The sequence below is a fragment of the Pteropus vampyrus genome, unplaced genomic scaffold (assembly GCF_000151845.1).
Source record: "Pteropus vampyrus isolate Shadow unplaced genomic scaffold, Pvam_2.0 Scaffold136, whole genome shotgun sequence".
Taxonomy (NCBI): Eukaryota; Metazoa; Chordata; class Mammalia; order Chiroptera; family Pteropodidae; genus Pteropus; species Pteropus vampyrus.
In genome coordinates, this window is record NW_011888917.1 from 2,248,027 (window position 1) to 2,258,256 (window position 10,230).

The following is a 10,230-nucleotide window of genomic DNA, read 5'->3' on the forward strand; positions in this document are numbered from 1 at the left end:
TGCCATTGAGATATACTTTGCCATCTAAGAGTTTTCGATCTCAATAACAAGACAAGTACATTCAGGTAGAACATTTACAAATCAAAATCAGGGCAGTGTGCAGCCATCGTATGAAAGGGTGGGACCAGCTCTATTTCTAAAGGCTGGTTTCCTTTAGGACTGAAAAAATAATAACCAAAAGCTTTTCAGAGGTTCTGAACTCCTAAAGAATGGGACTCAGCAAGCAACATTAACTGCAAGTTTACAATCTATTTTATGTCGAAATTTCTTTGAGTTTGCCTTGAAGGGAACATTTAATTCTTTTTAGTGTTTTATTTTAAACAGATATTATGACTGTGATTATGCTCATGTTATAGATAACCTTCCATTCTGTTCAGCTTTCAGAAATTCTAAAATATGTTCTTGCTGCAATGAATTCAAAGTACAACATTTAAATCACTTCAAGTACAAAACCAGTTTTGAAAAAAATATTTTTTTTCAGGAACCATTATTCATGAACATCAGGCCGTGGTGGCACCAATTTTTTTATGTGAGAGCATGGGTGAATATGTAAAATAGCTGGCAAAGACTCTATACTCCAGTATGAGTAGTCAGGGATTGTTTTAAAATTTTACACCTTTAAAATCTCTAGGATTTTCTAACTTAATCTGTGTTTATTAAAGAACAAGAATACACCTCAGTGTGAAGAAAAGACGAAGGCATATGGTGTTGCTTTCTTAAGCCTCGTGACAGAAGACTCTGCCAGGCAGTATAGGTCGTGTGAAAAGTCTGAGCACCTGGTTTCAAATCCTGGCTTTGCTAACAAATCAATGTGGCCTTACCCTTCCCCCCACCACCCCTCCACAATAAACACCTTTATTACAGGAGCTAAGACAGGAGGAGGATTAAAAATACGGAATGCTTCACGAATTTGTGTCGTCCTTGCACAGGCGCCATGCTAATCTTCTCTGTATTGTTCCAATTTTAGTATATGTGCTGCCGAAGCGAGCACTGACCTTACTCTTTTTGAGCCTCCGACTCCACATCCGTGGAAGTATACACTTCAGTTTTATATCTTTTACATTGGTTTGTAAAGATTAAATGCCATCACAAAGAAAACAGCTGCGAGCCTATCACAGAGTAGATGCTCGATAAGTGTTAATTTTCTTTTTTCCTCTCTCTGAATTTTAACTTCCTCCTCTACAAAGTAAGAATTCAAAGAATGCTGTCGGAAAAACAAAACAAAACAAAACAAAAAATGATGCACTGTAAGTTCCAAAGTTACCCAGAGAAGATGGGCTGACCTCCAGACAAACTCAAGTGACAATACATTGCGGGTAGACACCAGATCGGTCCACCAGCTTTGAGCTCAGATATGTAAACATGAATTTCCCCAGAGAGTGTCTTATAACAGATAAAAAAGATAGAAATTTTCAACAGATTGATTTATTACTATTCTGCAAGTTGTCTTTCTCCCAGTGAGAAGTATGTACAGGAGTAAACAAACAACCAACATTGAATCAAAAGTTGTTTGGTGAGCATGAAATCAAGGCAAATTGGCTGAATTATCAGGGGTCAGCAGAAAATTTCTGTAAAGGGATAGCGACTAAATATTTCTGGCTTTGCAGATCATGCAGTTTTAGTCACAACTGTGACAACTCAGCTTTGCTGTTGTAGAAGAAAGCAGCTGTATACAGTACATAAACAAAACACTTCATTTACAAAAATAGGTTGATGGGCCAGATTTGGCCCCCCAGGCTTTGGCTTGTGGTCTCCTAGACTATGTGGTGAGAGTTATCAAAATAAGCATTTGGGTGCAACTGCCTTCACTATAGGAACAGAGCTGCATAATGGATTTTATACCTGGGTCTAGAGTTAGTAAAGCCAGTCCCTTAAGTGGATTAGGGGTTCATTCACTACCAACATTTGTTTCTCAGCATCCTATGTTTCTATTGCTAACTAACATTCCTTCTGAAGGACACATTCTCTCTGTAAATGTAAATAACTTTATATTCCAGGCAACGCCCTAACAGAGGCCATTCTGCCTGTTTAAGATATAACTTTTATAGATTTATATAGCTCATTGTATAGAATTTGTAGAGCTACGTTTGGGTTCTTTATATTTGTTTTATAATTTTACTCTCAAAAAACAATCTTACCTTAGTTTCTTATTTCCTACTTTAATATTTTGGAGGAGGTAGGAGTCTCTCACTATTATCTTTCTGTTTACTATTTATAAGTAGGATGCATGAAAATTTAAAAAAAAAAAAAAAAACTTCTGAAAAGTATGTGGCACTGAGTAAGGATTCAAAAACACTTCCTGACAGGAAAAACTTTTAAAATAAAAATAAGAATATAGTTGTATACATTGAACAAACATTGAATTAGTGTCAAAGAACTGTAATATTTTTATACATGTTCATTTCTGTCAGGCTCCATCATTTCCATTTGGAAGTGATTAAAAGTACAGTGAAAAAGAATTTGCTGAAGAAAATAAAATGGATATAGCTGGGAGTAAGGAAGGTGATGGACAAGCCAACCTAGACCAAAATGGTCTATGGTCAGCACCCCTCTTGCCCCTTTACTTGTTATGGAACATACATATGGAGACTTCTCACTTTATTCCTATCTTCTCGGTCATACTATTTTTGATCTTCTGTTCTCCCTACATCCTGTGACTATTTAGAAATATTTTGTCACCTCAGGATTTTGTATTATCCAGATGTGGAATAGGAAGTGGGACTAAAGAAAGGGAAAGAGAAAACAATGTATTTAACATTTGCTATGGGTTTCCTACTTTTTATGCATTTTATTAATTTGAATCCTTTACCTAATTCTGTGACATTATTTACATGTTATAGATGATAAAATTAAAGCTCAGAAAAGTCAATTGATTTTTCCAACGTTGCATAGATTAAACTAGATATACCACACATGCACCTGCCTCCAAAGTACCTGTTTGAGTTGTCAGCTAGTCATCAATGCTGGTTCTTACTGTGCTCCTAGGTACCCTGAAATCAGACTTCCTAAGAAATTGGCCCGGCTGAAAAGCAAACTTGTTCCAATCTTCTTAACTTATGTAAATGCTTAATCCTCGCACTGGATTTCCCTATGGGCATTTTAGTTAGTCAGCTTCTGTCTACCACCTGATAACCCTTTTAAAAAACGGAAGACAAAAGGAATAATACCAAGGATATTTTTATCTTAAGCCCTTAATTATGGAATAAAATTGATGTTGGCTGCTAAAGAAATCTGAGGCCAGTTGGCATTTGAGAGAGTAATTTTTAGAGCAGGGAACCCACTTCAGAGCTTTGAAGTTATAGCATGTAAGCATGTTCTATCCTTGAATGAACTAGTCCTGCCATCTATCATATTTATTAGACTTAGTAGTTCTGAAAAGTTCTCCCTGGAGAAGCTAATTTTAATGGTTGAATCAGTATCACAAACTATATCTACATATTCTTTTTTCATTCTACTTTTCATTCTACTTTTCATTCTACTTTTCATCTCATACTTTTCATTCTACTTTTCATCTCATACTTTTATGGGATGAAGTGACATCTAAACATACATGCTGGGGGAGTTTTGACAAACCAGGTAACCTCCCCAGACTTAAATGAAGGTGCTGGACAAAATAGTCTCTAAAATCCATTCCAACTCCAACATTGTACAAAGATAGACATTGTTAGGTTATCTAGTTCAGACATACCCTAGATTTAATGCCAGATACAGGCACTGGATGAATTACTTCCTCATATTAATAAGTTTATTAAAGGGATTTACCATTGTGTCGATGACAATTTTATTTTTAACTCAATACAGTCTTGCAGATTATACTGCGGGAGCATAAGTTTTTGTGCATTAGTGTTTAAACCAATTTAACCTTCATTTTTAAGGACAGTTGGAAGCATCCCAGTTCTTTAAACTATAAGAAAATACCAAATAGCCAAATTTGTTGGTGTAGGCTGTGTTCTGTGTTTTAGTCTTGTCAGAACTTGGGCAGACTCAACCAAGAGACATGGATTTTATCAACAGAGTGGGATGTGTATGTGTAGGAGGGATGGAGCAGGAAATGGGAGCTTACAGGAGAGGAGTAGGGGTAAATATTAAACAAAATTTTTATTTAGTATACACTGTGCTGGGCCCAGAGATATAAAAACAGATAAAATATGTTAGGATTTTCACCTAAGGTACTTATTTGCCTAAGCTCTATCTCTTCCTGCCCCCACCTGGAGAGTTCCTATAGCTCACACTCAGTTTACACTATTATTAACATCTAACATTAGAATGGTACATTTAACTACATAACAATTAGTAAACTACTAATGTATTGTTATTAGTAGTAATTATTATTAGTAGTAGTTTATTATGATGATGTATTATTATTCACTAAATTCCATACTTTATTCAGATTTCCTTAGTTTTTACCTGTTGTTCTTTTTCTACTTCAGAATTCCATACAGGATTCCATAATACATTTAGTAGTCTTGTCTCCTCACATATTCATGTTGGCTATAACAGATCCTTATCTTTTATTTAACAATTATTTTCCTTTTTTCTCAATATGTTCACTTGCTTCTGTTATTTCATTTGTGTTAAGTTGCCTGAAATTCTTCCCCTATTTAGCAGAGTATTAAATATTTAATCCATTGTTTAGCAAAGGCTCTGGAAATCCCCTTTCCATACAAACTGCCAAGCATTTTTTTAATTTCTAGAAAACTTGCAAGTAATGAGGGCAGCCCTTGCCAGAGGCCAATGAAAATTTATGATTAGTGAATTAGAATTTTCTTTGGATGACAGAAGGAGACTAATCTTTATTAATGACTCAGTCAGTTGAAACTCTTAAATCTTACTCAATTGAAGAATAACCTAGTTAAGTTTCAAAAGAGGTAGGCATATTTATTGAATGTTTGTAATTATACAAAGAAATAGTTTAAGAATGGTAGCATTTAAACTGGCGTCATTAGTCTTCAGAATTCTTATCTCCTTAGGAAGAGGAAGGATGATTCACACTTTCTCAGTGCTTCCTATTTAATCTGTTCAACAGATTTATTAAACTAGGTACAGAATTGGGCTTGTATATATTTCACATAGAAGGGCCAAGAACTCCAGTTCTGTCTATTCTCAATTTAATAATAAAAACCCTAGTAGCTTCTGAATGAAAGATCCTAGAAAAATGCAGCTTATTGTCCAATGCAGAGCATAGCAGTGTCAGGTTGATATGAATTTCTACAGGCCATTCTTTATTTCCATAGTCCTCAGATACCATTTAGACTGGAGAACATGATGCTCTGCTTAGCAAGTGTAGGGGGAATATAATTTAAAAATGAAAAAACAAAAATATCTATTCCAACCCACAAATCCTCTGCACAAAAAAGGTAATAAAAAAAGAAAACCTTTATTTTTGAATAGGCATTAAACTAGAATGTGGTATGCATCAGAGTCAATCCACTGAGATTGCAAAGTCAGAAAGAAACTTCACCCCTTGATATAGCCAAGGAGATACATCCTATTACATATATGTGTTGACTTAAGAGACATCCAAATCTGTAGAGAATTTTTATGAATTTATTTGAGCCAAACTAATGATAATTGACAGGAAGCAAAATGTCAACGGATTGAGAAAATGCTCCAGAGAATGGCAATTTTGCAGCTTATTTTATACATTAAAAAGAGGAGACATAAGGAGGGTTACATGATGTCCATTGGTGGTAGATTAAGGACAGGAAAAAGCAAAGCATGAGGAAATCTTTGGTATTGAATAAAAAGGCAAAATAGAGAAACACATACTTTTTTTATGTTGATGGGTGCAGGATAGTTAATAATGAAAATTTACAGCACACGGAGGTGGTATTCAGGGAACAAGAATACAGTGAGGTGTTCTGTAGTCTCTTTATCCAATGCTTGTGGTTGTGACTTGATGGGTCTGGAAAAGAAGATTACTCTGACATTTCAAAGGTATGTTATCTTAGATGCAGAAAGACAATAGGTTACTTAAAGTAGTGATTGAGCTTTCTCAATGAAGTTATAGGCCTAGGATGAAACTACAGGTTATGACCTACTTTTAGTTAGGAATTTTTATGTTCAGACCATCCTATGTGGTTACTTTAGGTCTCTGAGTTTGTAAGGCCAGCCATGCAGGCCTCCTCAGAGTTTGGCAGGCTTACTATGTGGCCTCTTTTTTGTCTGCATATGTTTTCAAGATAAATAATAACTAATCTTCAAGTAAGAGGACTGGACAGCATCGTTGGTCACGCATCATTAATTCTACCTTTACCTGGTAATTGGGGTGACCATCTATGTTAGCTAATTGACTTTATCCAAAAGGGATGGAGGGTGGGAAAAAACAACAACAACAACAAAAATAAAATAAAATAAAATAAAACCAAAAAAAACATATCTTTATGACAGAAAGCATTTTAGAACTTAGAGCAAGGAGTCCACCAAATTTAGGCCCCTACTTTCCCATAAAAACTAGGAGACAGAGGTACTACCTCCTTTGTTGTTTACATTTCAGAGATAGCTGTCAAGTCCTTGAGAAAGACATTCCTAGGGCATAATATAAACAAAAGTCTTATTTGGCTTCTAAAATCATACATTTCCAAGAAATGGAGAAAGAATTTAAATTTACAATTTTCTAAGGTAAAAATTCTGACAAAAAAGGAGGAGACATCTCTTCCATTATTTTCAGCAAAAGGAATTGACTCATATTTTTTGTTCCTATTTGTCCTTACACAAGCCATAGATTTCTCTTTCATGCAAAAGTGTTTACTAAGCATCTGGCCATGTGCCAGCTTCCACACTAGGCACTATAAATACTAATATTGGTATATGATGCAAAAAACCTAATATCACATTTAGAAGAACTCACCATCTAAGGAATGAAATCCCAAAGACTGCAATGTCACATCAGTCCTCTCACAGGTCCTTAGAAGTCCCTCCTGCTAAGGGGAGAGAAATTTGAATAACTCTGGCCTAGACTTCAGACTGCACCAGGCACTACATTTCTTGCTTGGTTCAAAAAAGGCACCATGTGAAAAACTGCATGTTGCAGTTATTCTCTGCTAATAACAAGTGGCATGAATTACATGACAGTCATGTCCTGTACACTACACTGCTGGTTCTCACAACAGCCCTGTGAAGTAAGTTTTATTTCTATGCCAGATTTACAGATGAGTCGTGGTAGTTGGAAAACTTGCCACTGAACACAGAGCCAGTAAAATGGAAGACCAGTATGAATACAAATTTATCTGACTCCAAAGTCCGACTACACTGTCTCCAAGTGTGTATGAGTTTAGGTCAGGAGAAGAAAGCCAACCTCTTCAATGGCTGAGCTCTGTTTCTTATAGAACTGTCATTACATAAACTTGGCAAAAAATGACTACCTTGATCAGGAAAAATTCCCTGCATTTGCAATGCACTTAACAGTTTCAAGTCACTTTTTCTACATGGTTTCACATGATCCTCACAACAAGCCTAGGAATGAGGTAGGGCAGGTATTTTAAACTCAATTTAGGTATTAGGAACCTGAGATTCAGAAAGGTTAAATAATTTATCCGACATAAAACAGCTAGCGATTTAAGAGCTGGACATCTCTCCTGATCTTCCAAATACCAGTTATCTGTGGCTTGAAATTGAAAAATCTCAAGCTAGAGACTTGTGGATTTCTGACAGAGATATAGAGATTCTAGGATTCGCCTGGAGCCTTCCCTCTACTCCAAGACCCAAGCTAGAGTAACTGTGTGCTCTGTCAATTCCGACTATTCCGAGTGATACTCACTTAAGCATGTCTTTAAGTTACTTGTAAATAAAATTCTGTTTGCTTGATATTCCCTGTGGCTAAAGAGTAATGTGTAAGCTTTTCAAACTTATTTTTACCGTGCTTCCTGGAGAATTTTGTACACTACTTACCCCAAATTGGGCCCTGTTCTGCAGTTTTTATTCAGGTAAAACTAATGGATTTTCCCCAGAGTGAGGCATGTGTAATCAATCCCATTGTTTGATTTCAATGGCTTATTACCCGGCAGGGAGAATTGTTATAGCAGAGGCAATTTAGAAAATCAGGTAGGATTGACTCCAGTCAATTTGCATACTGCAGTCCCTACAACAAAAAGTCATAGCACTTCATGCCAAAGATAGTGCAGTCATCAAAAGAGACTGCCTGGGCAACTAACTAACCCCAAGAGAGAATAGAACTATGTGTGTGCTTCTGTGTGTGTCTGTGTGTATGCAAGCATGTGTGCAACACATGCTCCTGTTCATGTCCATGTGTGTTTAAAAAAGAGTGCATTTAGTATTATCACCAAAGAAGGAAAATTAATCTTCCAAGTAGTTATCTCTAATATTTTCCAAAAGATAGTTACCATCAGAACCATCCCTTTCAAGATCTCAGGTGGCTGGCCTTGAATGTGAAATTTAGTTTTCTATGGTTGTTTGTTCTGAAAAAGTTGGAAAGAAGCCAAGTTTGGAATGATTAAGAGGTATGAGAACAATTAATTGAAAAGCTACCTGAACTGAGCAGCCAAAATCTAGGCTCTAATCTGAACCTGGCCACTAACTTTCCTTACATCTTGGCAAGTAAGCTAATGCTTAGGCTTCTATTTCTTCATCAGTATGAGGAACTCAGAACAGATGTTCTCCTAGGCCTTTTCCAGCAACAAAATTTAGTTTCTAATGCTGTCACATCCTTGAAAAAGGAAAGACTGTCTGAAAGCACTGACTTGATTACTACCAAGTTGTATGTCATATCTATGGACTATACCCAATGAGCCAAATGAGAAATGAAGATGGAGGAAGAACAGAGAAAAAGGGTATAATTCCTATCCTAGCATAACAACACATCACCATTAGGGACAGATAAGTACATGTAGAAACACTACAGATGGTGGGTGATTAGCACCATCTTTTCAGTGAAAGATAAAGCTGCCCATATTCCAATACTAATGTGAAGTGCATCCATTGATTTGAGAGGTCCCTTACAGAGAGTTTTCTCTCATGCACTGGATAGAGAAGGGAAAGTAGGCAGCCTATAAGAGAAGACATTGACACTTGTTAAGACCAACTAGGTTGATAGACATTATCTCAATACCCCCACAACAACACTGACAATTAATACAAGCTTCACCTGCAGCAACCTGAACTTGGAAAGGTTAAGGAATTTAGAAAATTAAAAAAAAAAAAAAGAAAGAAAGAAAGAAAAAACCTGGTAAGGGTAAGGGACAGAGCTGGGATCCAGACCTTGTCCTAACAACCAAGCTCTTCCAAGTATATATAGCACATTGTATGTGCAGAAAATGTCACGTCCTTTAAATCATATCTATTTTTTTCCCTAGTACTCACTTCCCACCCCTGTTTATGCATATCTTTTCAGAGCATCACCCAGAGGTAGAGAACATAGCCTAAATCTGGGTGGCATAGGGGAGGGGCTTTCACTATGTCTCCACTTCCCAGCCTCATAATCATTTTTGCTTCATGACTGCCTGTTTCATCCATTTCAGCTTATTAAAAACAAGGCCTCTATGCTTTTGTAGAATGCTCTTTTTATTGTTGGGAATGAAATATCATTTAACAGTTCAAAGGCAGCCTGGTGCGATGCTGGGAGCTGCGTCAGCACAGAGACAGCCAGGCCGCATCATGAAAAGCAATTGCAGTTTTGAGAAGCAGCAGCTATTTGCAATCCTCCTTTCAAAAAGATCACTTTCAGAATGTGGCATTGGTGAAAATGGATGCAGTCATCATTTTCAGTGGTTTTGTTGGGCTGTGGCAGCTGGGGACTCTCTTTTCTCATCTCCTACAACCCACAGACCCTCACACAAAACAGGAGGTAAAAATGCCATTGTCCTTAAAATAAAACCCTGCTGTGCAGCTACATATTGTAAGATTTTTTTTTCATGGGGGGGGGCGGGGAGGGAAGCTTTTTTGTAACGGAAAAACGATCACAGGAGTTCAATTAAAGACCTACCAGATATGGAAAAATAGGTGTTTTTTCTTAATAAATATAAAGGAATGAAAAAATTTTGATAGGACCAATCGGCACTGTTCCATTTAGTAAAAAGTCCCATAGCCACTTTTCCATTTCTACCCTCCTCTGGCCTTGCTCAAATGCCAGCTTCTCCAGGAAGCCTTCTCCCATCCCTTCTGTGAGATTTCTTTTTTTTTCTCTTTCACTTAACTCCTAATATGTTTTTATTTGAGTACTTTGTCTGGCATTTCCTTTCTATTTGTACTCTATTTGTACTCTGGTTACCTTGT

At 36.6% G+C, this 10,230-nt stretch overlaps 1 non-coding gene across 1 annotated transcript; it reads right to left on the reverse strand.

The window, feature by feature from the left end:
* Positions 1-886: 886 nt before the first annotated feature.
* On the reverse strand, positions 887-991 carry LOC111744539. Its single transcript, XR_002782188.1, has one exon. It is a non-coding gene; the product is annotated as a U6 spliceosomal RNA (small nuclear RNA).
* Positions 992-10,230: the final 9,239 nt, after the last annotated feature.